The following is a 12,983-nucleotide window of genomic DNA, read 5'->3' on the forward strand; positions in this document are numbered from 1 at the left end:
AATAAGAAGAAAAGTAGAGCATTTATTTCCTTACATTGACAGTTGCTTTCGTTTCCTTCTCATTTTTTGCTATTTGATGTGATGAGCATGGATTGATACTTAAATTCTCAAACTAGACCCTAATCAAATATAGAAATACTATTACATGAACAATAGATGAACAATATAGAAGGATAACAATAGTTAAAGAGAAAAAAAGGAGGTAATACTAAAAAAAGTAATAAACATCAAAATAAGCAATATCCCAACTATTTCCCATGGCATTATGAAGCACCCTAGTGCACTCTTGTTGATGGAAACACAAGGTTTTAAATTTATTTTGGGTGTTCTTACACAACATCTAGCCATCTTATTCTACCAATTTTAATTGACCACTTAACCCTATCACTTTACGAAACATAAAAATATTCACCCTTAGTGGCACGTTTTCCCGAATCATCAGTTAATTTTTCATCACTTTAACCTCAGTAGATATTATCATCTCTCTCTCACCCTCTCTCTGTTATATCAATTTATTGTATTTTTCCTTAAAGGCCTTACCAAAAATACATATCATAATAAGAATATATCATTGAATAAGATGACCATATTGTGAAAAGTATTTGAATAAGCAAAATAAACCAAAACATTAAAAAAATTTCAATGTTACAATCACAAAATTAACTCGTGTTTGAAAACAAAAGTAATTAAAGCAGACAAGACAAGACAATATAAATACCTAAAAGTATTTGCAAACTTTTTAAACATCAGTATTCATAAATGCTTCAAATGTTAATAGGCTAATGTTACAGGTTCGGAAAAACTTGCCTTAAAAATTCTTTTTGGCTGGCTGGTTCTTGAAATTAAACAATGGCATCAATTGTCGAAAGTATCTCTTTCTTAGATGCATCGCTTCCATCATAGCATACTGAAAGTGTTATATCAATGGTATTTTTGCTTTGCTCTCCTACTTCCGGAGAGGATTTCTGTAAATTATTCAATCAAAACAAGGAATTAAAACTAAATAATAACTCAAAAACCTGTTATAATAAAAATAGTTGTAAAAAACTGCCAAACTAACTGCAAAATTATAATGAAAAGTGCCTTCAATAAATTTTTTTCTTCCCATAAGCGAGTGGAAAATACAAATCACAAATAGTATTGGTATTAACCTTAAAGGCAATGGCAAAAACCTTACAAGTGGTATATCCAACTAAGCATAAGAATCTTCTATAATAAAATGTAACTTTCCAAAAATGATAAACCAATTACCAATGAGGTGAAAGGAAGTTAAAAAAGCACAGATAATCAAAGCATGCATAAACAAGCAATCATGGAAGAAAAAATAATAAGAAAACCATCATATTTAACACCTCTCAAAATGCCTACAAAAAACTATGCACATAGCTGCACCAAGGATATCAAGAACAGTATAAAATTCAAAAATATCAAAATGCAGTGAGAAAATCACAAAACAAAACTAAGTATCAAATGATAAAATTTAATTTGATAATTCCAAAAGAAAAAGTAATCAAGTCACTCTAACAACTTATCTTACGTTATACCACAATATTGTGTGAAATAAGGAGTTCATAGAGCATTTTTCATTATCTCAAGCCACTAAAATAGAAGTAGACCAAAAAACCTTATATTAGCCAGGTTGCAAAAAATTGGTCATCACGAAATCTCTTTCTTTAATATATTTCTGTTAAATAAGCATCAATCCTGTTATAAAAAAAATTAGCTCTCAAAAACTTACCATTACTAAACATGCATCATTTTTACACTTGTAGCATAAATACATCTAAAAGGTAAATAAATAGAAAACTTGTTTAAAAATATTGAAGTACAAAAACAAACCATTTTTTAAACCTTCTCGACCGTATAAATATTTTCTCCTGCATGGAAAATGATGGTTGTTAAAAAAAGAACAATAATATAAAATAGATAATAATAATATAGCAATCATGTCATAAAACTAGCATTATAATACAAATCAAATTAGTTGTTAAGCGTCACCAGGACAAAGGGCGATAACAACCATTCAATGATTTTTAGATGTGGCAATGCAAAAACAAAATACAAATGTAGAGATACATTATGACATTTCATAATCATTGAAGGATTTTATACCACCTTGGATTCTTATTGTTCTTAAGGATGAAGTACAAGTAGCTAGCCAAGACAGTTTAAGAATTGTAGATCACATAAACCAATCAATATTAACAACTTAAATTATTCTGAAAATGTCGTGATCCATAAAACTATAGAATAAATTTACAAGCAATAAAACTATAATTTAAGGATTGTGTATGCTGAAGCAAACTGTTGTGAAAAATGACGGCAATAAAGCGAAAAATGGAACGAGAAAAATTGTACGTAGAAAAAAAAAACACCTGAGCGACACACAGATTTACGTGGTTCGGCAAATTTTTCTACGTCCACGGAGCTGCAGAGGATTTTACTACTTCAAGGAATTACACCGTCGAACGTCTCGACGTTTACAAGAAAATCTTTATTTTATTCTCTCCATTTCTATCTCTCTCTCATCCTCTCTTTCTCTTAGCTCTCAAGCTGACTTGGCTTGGCCTTGATTGACTTGTTTGGCTTGTATTTCCTTTAAACCAAAAGAGGCTATTTATAGAAACCATGAGAACGATAGGTGGAAGGTAGGTGAGCGGTAGGTAGGATACTTAATTAAGAAGCTAATTAAATTCGGTAGATCGGATTGTTGACCTCATTTTTAATGAGGTCTAGTCTTTCTCTTAGGGTTTAGGATTTAGCATTGGGGACCTCCCTTTGACTATCTTAGAACCATCTAAGAACTTTAGAAATGGAACCCGCCTCATTTTAGAAATTCAACCTACTTATGTACCCTTTTGGAGTTTCGTGTATGTGGTATCAACTTCTAGCACTTAGAAGGGTGAAACCAACATGAGGAAACCCAAAAGGAATTCTTATAGGACCTTTTAAGTCTTAGGGTGGCCGTTTGCACAATTCGCACTCCCGCGCGCACAAACTTCGCAATTCGGAGAGTCGACGCGTCTGATCGCCACAATTCGCGTCGCTTGCACCGTTACCTGTCGAAAACTCGAATAAACTTTTGAGACGATCGATCGCAAGTTGAAATGTTACGAGATTTAAATTTTGACGTGTTTTTGACCCGATTGTCGACGATGTCGTCCGAGCGACCCCGGATGATAAAACAGACTGCACTGGCGCGTACGGAATGTCGATTTTGCCTAGGGAGGACACCCATTTTGCTAAGGCTCTGCGCGCGAATAAATTGCCTAGGATTTATATATATTATATACATATATATATATATATATTAAAAATAAAAAAAGAATCCTCTTTTTCCTTTTAAAGCCCTAAATTCCTAAACTCACGCACCCGAGCTCTGCCTCCCTTTCCCTCTCCCTCTCCCGTTCGCGTATCTGCCCCCTCTCTGCCCTTTCGCGGGCGCGAGCCGATCGAGCCCTTCTCCTCTACGCGAGGGAGATTTGACTTCTCACTCGTCCTTGCCCGACATTTCCTGCCCGCGACCCTCCTTCCCGAAGCCGCGCCAGCCTCCTCGAGCTGCGATTTTCCTTTTCTTGGTAGTTTGACTCTGAGGAAGCTGCCTCCCTGGTACACTCGAATAGCAACTTTCTCTTCCTCCCGATGCTTCTCTCGCTGCCACCCGGCTCGCCACTTGGTCCTGGATATTTCGGTTGCTTCGCCTTCTGTGAGCAGAGAAAGCGTCATTTTCTTCTTTGGCCCGATTCAAGTACCGAGTGTGGGTTGGGTGATCTTCTTCCTCTTCTCCTCTCTTCTCTGCCTATAAACATAGTTTCTTTTAAGGTTTTGTGGTTGTTGAAAAAAGTTTTCTAAGGAAGGGAGAAGTGGAGGTCTTTGCTGTGAGAAGAGTTTAGGAAGGAGATTTCTATGAGAGCATCTCCTTGAAGTTATTTCTTGCATTGCAGTGCTTTACATTTGCATGAAAAGAGGTATCTTTTCTCCCCCCCTCTTCTTCGGTGCTTTGCTTCCTTTTGGTTTTCTCTCTGCCGAGCCTTTGAGCATGGATCTGTTGGATGGTACAGCATGCTAGTTTACTTTACTTTCATGTATTTTGAGATATTCACCTTAAGAGCATGTGAAGGATAAAATATAAGCATATCCTAGAGGCTAGACTTGGTTAATTGCTTATATTCTAGGAGCTAGACTTGGTTACTTGCTTAAAATGGTGAAGCTATGACATGTTTCTATTTATCGTATCATATTTATGTTGGAAGCAATTAGGAGAGTTAAAACATGGCTTTGGAATACTTTTGCTCCTCTTGCAAGCATGTTAGGATATGTATTATGAAGCTTTTCATTTATTTTCATTTAGCATGAGATATTGGAGAGTTTATTTGGCCTTTCATGAATGCTAGAGAGTTCACTTTACTTTTTTATACATATATGAGGGGCTCGGTTTAGCTCCTACGGCTTTCCCTTACTCGAAATGCATGCCATGAGAAAATTTATTTAATTTGGAAAGCTCTGTAACTTGTTTTGAGGGCTTGGCTTAGCTCCTCGTGAGGCATCTCCCATGTTCAAATATCTGTTGGAATTGTTTCATGCTTGGAATATTTAGACATGCAGGTTGTTCCTTGGCTTTAGATGGCTCGGTTTCACCTTAGGGTGGCTGGAGTTTTAATTTCTATTAAAGTCTGGATTTATATCAATGCTTGGGTCATGTTTTAGCCTTGTTGGGCTCGGTTTTGAGTTGGGCTCGGTGTTGACTTGGTTTTATCTTGAAATGGCTAGAACTTTAATTTCTATTGAAGCTTGGATTTTAATCTATGCTGGGCTCGATTTTTCGCTTGTTGATAGACCATTTGGTTTGGCTTTGGCCCCTGCTGGGCTCGGTTTTGGCATCTTGTGTGTTTTTGGCTTAAATATACATATTGTGGAGGAATTTATTTTGATTTGGAGGAGTTCCATAGCTATTCTTGTTTAAAACATATGATAGTTCTATATTTTGATGTCTTGAGGGCATAGAAATGTTTTCTATCCTTTTGTTGTAACCTGAATTTGAACCTTAACTGTGGCTCGGTTTTGGCTCTAGTTGAGAGCTCGGTTTGCTTTGTTTGGCCCTTACCCGAGAGGTGATTTGGAGATGGTTTTGTTGGCTTTGGTTCCTACTCCTACCCGTGAGACCTATTGGAGTTTCTTGAGTTTAATCTACCCCCTCTTGTTGAGTTTGAATCATTTGAATGATTGTAGATGGATCAAACTTGTTACTTTGAGAGATTGGTGATGTTTTGTACTCTCTTATATATATCAAAACTTTTAGGGAATTGATTTGGGTTTACCTTAGCCGTGAGCCTCACTTGTTGTTCCTTTGGTTTGTCTTAGCCGTGAGCTTCTTTTGGTCTTGGGTTTGCCTTAGCTGTCAGCCTCACTTGTCATTCCTTGAGTTGCTTTTGCCATAGGCCTTAGCAGCTGTCCCTTGCTACCTTAAGCCGTGAGCCTTAATGATTACCTCCCTTGTGGGTTGCTTTGGCCGAGGGCCCTAGCTGTTGTTTCCTCTATTCTTGTTTCCTCTATGTTTCCTCTATTCTATTGACCCCGGTCGTGAGCATTTATTTGGTTTTGTGGGAAGATTTCATGCTTATTCGACGTATAAGGCTATCTATTAATTGAAAGTTGGAGGACTCTGATTTCTTGCATGAGTTTGAAAATATTAGTGGTGATTTCCCCGAGATCATTTCCTTTTTGAATTTTGGGAGATTGAGATGTTAAATCTTATCTTGGAAAAGTATTTGGTTGAGACGAATTAATTTCATAAAAGACGTATTTGGGGTTTGAGAAAATCAGCGCAAAGTGGTCATTTATGTTTGTTAGGAAAGACCTTGAGCCCTACTTTTCCAGGTCTTTTCAATAGGAGTTTTGAGGAGTTTTGAGGACTGATCTCTTCTCATTTTCGGTGTTTTAGATGGATCAGTGTCTCCTCTCTCTCACCCCATTTTTGTTCTTTTCTTTCCTTGCTTATTGGTTCGGTTTTTTATGCTTATGTCTGATGCATAAGTGTCCACGTATAGCCTTTTGCTATACGTGAAACCATCAAACAAGGTCGCAAGTAGTCGTTTTGGGGCGTATGGTGGTGATGATAAAGGCACGTCAAAGATAGAGCAGAAACATGTCATATCCTATAACATCAAGATCCAGGTATTTGATGAACAATAAGATAACGGTATCTTTCACCGACATAAATCTAGCGGGAATTGGCTCGAACTTCCTCAGGTTATTGGCAGCCCACGCCCGACTGTGTAATCGACTCGTGGACAACGAAATTTCTAAAAAAAAAAAAATTTTGATAAATCTTTTTCAAGCAAAAACATACTTTTCTACGAAACAAAAATTGATAATTCTTCTTTGCATGTTTAAAATTTGTGTGCATGTCAAAAACATAAATTTTAAAATAAAATTGATTGTCCACCTGACGAATATCTGTTTAGGCCGGGAAATAGCCTTCTAAGCGAGGTTCAAGACACACTTCTAGACGAGTGGCGGGTTCTATACATTCTAGTGACTGAGTAGCCTTCGCGGACCCTCGAGTATAAATATATATCGGAGCCTAGCCCCATACGAGTGCTTGCGGTCCCCCTCACCCGAACTTTTTTTGTTTTATCGAAGTTTTGGGACAGGGCACTCGTGTTACATTTTTCTTTCTTTCGGGATTTCTCCAAGATTTTTGTGGATTCTTTTTCTTTTCTTTTACTTGAGTCTTTTCTCGTTGATTTTTTTTAGTTTTCTGTCATGAGTCGTTGTTACACTCTTCTTCGGATTTCTTGGACGACGTTTCTTCCAGACTTCATTTTTTTGTGATGCATTTAGACTTGCTATACTTAAGAAACAACGGATCTCACGGGCGTACAGGTTTGCTTTACATTTTACAACACTTCATTTTTCTGTTTTTACCTGCTATTGTTCTTTCTATACAACATGTTATATTTTTTTCTGTTTCTACTTGCTATTGCTCCTGTACAGCATGTTATACTTGTCATGTTTCTACCTGCTACTGTTCTACATGCATCCTATTGTTCGTACTGTACTGCACATTTTATGTTATATAGCTTTAAGCATACATTTTTTTTATATAGGACATTTAGAGGACTATTACCATAGGGTCGTTTGATTAAACATTATCACTGCCGTTTGATTTGACATTACAACTGGACACCCTTGAAAACTTAAACTCGTCATGTCGGGAAGCTGGGAGCTAGCGCGGTGGGCAGCATGACCATCTTCAACAGCAGAACATGTCTTCCCCAGCTAAACATTTCCTTAGAATTAAACAAGTCATAGGATCTCGAGTTAGTCTGCTTAGCGCGACATAAATCCTCACTTTATCTGTTAGGCTTTTGCACAGCCAGACTGTGCAGTTTAAGCCCTAACTCGTTCTAGGTTCCGAGGTTGTCGTCCGATACGACAAAAATCTTCATATCTTCTAGGCGACTTGTGTGACCGCGTCACACAAGTATAAGCCATAATTAAATAAAATTGACAATATGAAATACCTGAATAATTTCTTCTCAAAACTGAAGTCAAATCATAGGATAGACTAGGAAGTCACCAGAGTTCGCCTCCGGATCTACGACCTCCCCCAGTTCTTTTTCATTTAGATTTCTCAACAATGTTCCAGATTCGAGTCTTTTCCATTTGACACTCTTTGGTCCGATTTCGTTGAAAAGTCCTATCCTTTTGACATCTTTGAAGATATATTCTCTGATTTTTATCAAGAGTTTTCTTAGGTGACTTCGGTCGTTTAAGATGTAATTAACTATAGGGGTTTGCCCTTATAGGGAGTTTTTTCGAACCCAACCTAAAATAAACCCTATTTAATTCTTTGTATTAAATAGGGGAACTTGTCGGCAAATAAAACAGTTTCGCAGACCAAACATATGTCATATATTTCTTAGTTTATTTGATCGAGCTCCATCCTCAAGTCTTGTGTTTATCCCTCGGGATAGATACAGGATTTGAGGTAAAGCGTTCTTTCATTTAAACGAGATTTCGATTTTGGCGATCGACAGCTTCTTGCGGGCAACTCCCCCAACCTTACCTCTTTTTTTCTCTTTTTAGCGCCGACACGGGTCTCCACATTACCCAACAATTCTCCCACTTGGAGATCGGGACATTGACTGCATCACCTATTGGTTGCATCATCTACTAGTTGTACCGACCTTTTCCTCAAGCATAATATCGAAGCCCCTGTCTTCATGCCAGAAGACCAGCTGAAGTTGAGCACAACTTCAGCTTCTCACAAGTAACACCCTCAGTTGTCATATCACCGTCAACGTAGTCTCCTACTACCAAGGTCTTTCCTGGGTTACTCTTATATCTGTTTACAGCTCTCACTGCATGAGCAATATCCCGCCCCTGCTGAAATCCATTTTCAACAAGTCCAACCGTGTACCTCTTAGTGTCATCAAGCGCAGTCTTCACCCGGTACACCCACTTGTTGTGCAATGTCTTCTTCCTGGGTGGAAGTTCTGCCAGCACCCAAGTCTGATTCCCTGACAGGAAATTTGTCTCCTCCTTCTTGGTTAGCTCCCACTTGCTCGAATTCTCATCTCACAAGATTTCTTCATAACTCTGTGGTTCTCCATCATTTGTCTGTACATGGTCCGATTTTCTCGCCTTTGGCGCTCTGCCACTTTTCAAGAAATGTACCTTCTTTTGCTTCTCCATAATGCATCTCTGACTCATGTGCCCACGCTTGAGTAAACTTGTAGTCATATATAGTGTGTCAGTTTTCTTACCCCGAGCTAGTACTAATGTTCCTTTGGTAACCTTTCAGATGCTATCTAAGAATACCACCGAATGACCACCCTCATTGAGTTGTCCAACAGAGATGAGGTTTTTTTTCAACTCAGGAACGTGTCTGACCTCTTGCAAAGTTCATTTGCTCTTGTTAGGGAGTGCAATATCAAAATCTCTCATCTTCACCACGTCCAGAGCTTTTCCACCAGCAAGATGCACCTTCTCAAAGTTACCTGCAACATAATTTCGCATTAACTCCCGACGGGAAGATGTATGGAAGGAAGCCCATAAATTCAGTATCCAGTCATCAACAGAACTGTAAACTGTCAGAAATAGTGCATCATGTATTTCTTCAGATACAACATTAGCGTCATCATTCTCCTTCTTCTTAGGATTCTTGCAGATCATTTTTATGTGGCCAGCCTTGCCACAATTCCAGCAGGTTGTCTGTTGACCTGAATTTCATTTTGATCTTCCACGGTTTGAGTTTCTGTCTTGTGATCTCCCACTGGAATCAACAATTAGCACCAAACTCGAACTCGAGGTCTCGCCAGAATCTTTCCTGCGCACCTCCTCAGCTAAAATCAAATCACGAATATCATCATATTTCAGTTTAGTTTTACCTGCAGAACTACTAATTACAATCCTCATAGCTTCTCAACTATTTGGCAATGAAGCCAACAATATCAGCGCACGTATCTCATCATCAAAATCAATTTCAACAGACGACAACTGATTTGTGATAGTGTTAAAATCATTCAGGTGTTGAGCAACAGACATACCTTTCACCATCTTCAAGTTGAATAATTTTTTTATCAAATGCACCTTGTTATTCGCCGATAGTTTTTCATACATACCTAATAAAGCCGCCATGAAATCTACAGTAGTCCTCTCTTTGATGACATTGTTGGCAACCGATCTCGACAAGGTTAATCGTATAATCCTCATAACTTGTCGATCCAACAGATTCCATTCAGCCTCGTCCATCTTTTTTGTTCGCTTTTCCAGTAATAGAAGATGAAGTTTCTTTCCATAGAGGTAGTCATCTATCTGCATCCTCCAGTAAGCAAAATCTGTGTCATTGAACTTCTCGATCCACGATGTCATCACTTCGTCTTCGCCCATCATTCTTCCTTAGATCTGAACCCAAGCTCTGATATCAGTTGTTGTGAAAAACGACGGCAATAAAACGAAAAATAGAACGAAAAAAATTGCACGCTGAAAAAAAAAACACCAGAGCGACGCATAGATTTACATGGTTCGGCAAATTTGCCTACGTCCACGGAGCTGCAGAGAATTTTACTACTTCGAGGAATTACACCGTCGAATGCCCCGACGTTTACAAGAAAATCTCTATTTTCTTCTCTCCCTTCTTCTCTCTCTCTCTCTTCCTCTCTTTCTCTTAGCTCTCAAGATGACTTGGCTTGACCTTGCTTGGCTTGTATTTCCTTTAAACCAAAAGAGACTATTTATAGAAACCATGAGAGCGGTAGGTGGAAGGTAGGTGAACGGTAGGTGGGATGTAGTAAGTGAGCGGTAAGCGGGATACTTAATTAAGAAACTAATTAAATTCGATGGACCGGATCTCCACATTACCCAACAGAAATAGTGCATCCAAAATTTTTAAGCGTAATATTGAATTGAAAAAGTTCAGAAAAAAAATCACGAAGTAAATAGGCAATATTATACCAGACTTTCATATTTACATACATAAACAACACTCTTCAACATCACATAAAAAATATCACTACTGCGTACTTTTAAAAGTGAAATATATATGCCTAAGTTTATGAAGCCAAAGTGTTAAATGTCTGATATATATCAAAATTGATAACAATTGTGTAAATTTCCCAATTAAAATAATAACCCCGTGAGGCCGTGATAATGTGATGAGGTTGGTGCATGGAACAATATTAAAATAATTTTATTAGCCCTAGTTCCAGAGTTCCTGCTACACGGTATTCTAAAATCGGTGATAAACTCACATTTCTCCACGACACTAGATGCATAACAAACATCAAGAACCCAAAAAGCGCCAAACAAACCCAAATACTAACCTCGTCGAACAAATAAAAAAAACCTAAACGTCAAGAAATTAAGAAGAAAACACAGAATCGGAAGCCAAACAAACTGACCTGGAGTAGCAGCAATGCCCTTGCGGAACACGGATGAGAAGAAGCGAGAGACACTCCTACCAAGAAACCGAGCTGCGGGATCAACGAACCTCGACAACCACCGGCTCACCCTCGCGTGATTGGTCCGCGGAGGCCGGCATGCTCCACTAGCCGCCTTCGGTGGGCCGTAAGGAGCGAACCGAGCCCCGTGCAGCGGCCGCTTACAGAATTTTCCTCCAGTTCCGCTTTCGCTCATGGTAATCGGTACATAAGTGAAATAAATCAAATGGAATGGAGGAGATCAAGAAAGAAGTGAATTTGGGAACATCGTACTGTGGGTACTTATAAAGCATTGTAGGAGTTGGAAGTGAAACCGAGGGAAAGCCACGAAACCCGATTACTCTGCCGCTCCCGCCACGATGGTTGCTCTTGCGAGTTGGAACCGTTATAACTTTTGATTTAGGATATATCAATTATTAATTAAATATATTTTATGATAATGATTATTTTTAGTGACATCTAATTAAATTTTAATAATTAATAAATCTGTAATCTCACATGTATTTTTTTTATTTTTTATTTTTTTTTGTTAAAGTGGCTAAATGAACCATTTAAGTTCATTCTTTTTTTTAATAAATTTGATTCTCATTGATTCTCGTTTTACATATGTAGTATATGTGATAGTTCATACTTTAAATAAAGATATTTTTTATATATATATATATATATATATATATATTTAACAATTAAACTTTCACATTAACATGCATAGCAGTCAAATCTTTACCCGCACATTAGAAATGTCATCATCATTAATGTCTTTTAATCTTAAGGCTATCAATGTTCCAGTGGACGACACAATTCATGAATTATTGACCGGTGATCTCTTGATGTATTGGGTCGACTACCTTCACAAACAGGTGGACTTAGGGCCTTAGTAGCTTGGAATGATGAGTATGTGGTACTCCGGCCCAGCTAACTCAACCTCTTGAGATTACTTTACACTTCATTTTGTTGAGCCATTTTGAGTAATTGTCGGCCGTCAAACATGGGGTTGGTAGTTTTGAAAATATAATTTAATTTAATAGATATATAATTTTGAAAAGTTGCATTTTAATTTTTTTAAAAATACGAGACCGAACCGATCTTATATATTTAATAGTTTAAATAAATGAGAACAACACCGCAAACGATGTATCTATTACAAGGAATGGACACATTGTTTGATGGTAAGACTTGATTAAATAAACTATAAAATTTATGACATCCGTGCCAGTCTGCGAAACCATTCATGTTGACCGACAAATTTTCCTGTTTAATATATAAGACTAAATAAGGTTTATATTAAATTGAGTTCCAATGTTTCCTATAGAGGCAAGCCCTTATAGTTGATTACATCTTAAGTGACCGAAGCCGCTTAAGAATACTCTCGATTCAAAATCGTGGTTTTGCTTTCAAGATTTTCTAAGTTTAAGTTTTTGAGATTGGGCATTGGAAATTCAAAAGAGAATAGATCAAAAGTGGAACGGTTATTTTCATGAATCCAAATAAATGAAAAGTAGGAGATGTCACTGATCCGAGAAAAGACTGCAGTGACTTCTCAAGCTATCCTAATGTTTGGTTTTATGTTTTGACAATGATTTATTTGATATTTCAATCTTGCCAATTTTATTATTTGGGGCTTACAATTGCATGACAATGTTATACAAATAGCCTGAAAGATATGAGGATTTACGTCATAACGAACGACGACTTCGGAGCTTAAAACTAGTTAGAGCTTAAATTACACGACATAACTGTGCAATGACCTAAAAGATGGGGTGAGGATTTATGTCGCGCTCGACAGACCACCTCGAAGTTATATAGCTTGTTATTTAAGCTAAGAAGAAATTTACTGATGACGATCTCGTTTTCCCTCTAGAATATGTTCTTTTGCATGCCAATGTCGTGTTGCCCACGTGGTCTGCTCCGAACTCCTCATTGAAGTGATAGTCCCAATGTCTAAGGTTCAAGAAGTTTTATTGTGTGTGTTTCAATTTTTTTGTTTTGTTTTGTTGTTGTTCAAGTGTTTTTTTGGGGGGGGGGGGGGGGGGGCGC

The 12,983-nt window shown here is 37.6% G+C and overlaps 1 long non-coding RNA gene across 1 annotated transcript; it reads right to left on the bottom strand.

Annotated features, from left to right (window-relative positions):
- Window positions 1-813: 813 nt before the first annotated feature.
- On the bottom strand, window positions 814-11,291 carry LOC110020516. The gene is made up of 3 exons (XR_002293533.1): window positions 10,908-11,291; window positions 1,840-1,877; window positions 814-965 (listed from the first exon to the last, which is right to left on the bottom strand). It is a non-coding gene; the product is annotated as an uncharacterized LOC110020516 (long non-coding RNA).
- Window positions 11,292-12,983: the final 1,692 nt, after the last annotated feature.

The sequence above is a fragment of the Phalaenopsis equestris genome, unplaced genomic scaffold (genome assembly GCF_001263595.1).
Source record: "Phalaenopsis equestris unplaced genomic scaffold, ASM126359v1 Scaffold000098, whole genome shotgun sequence".
Taxonomy (NCBI): Eukaryota; Viridiplantae; Streptophyta; class Magnoliopsida; order Asparagales; family Orchidaceae; genus Phalaenopsis; species Phalaenopsis equestris.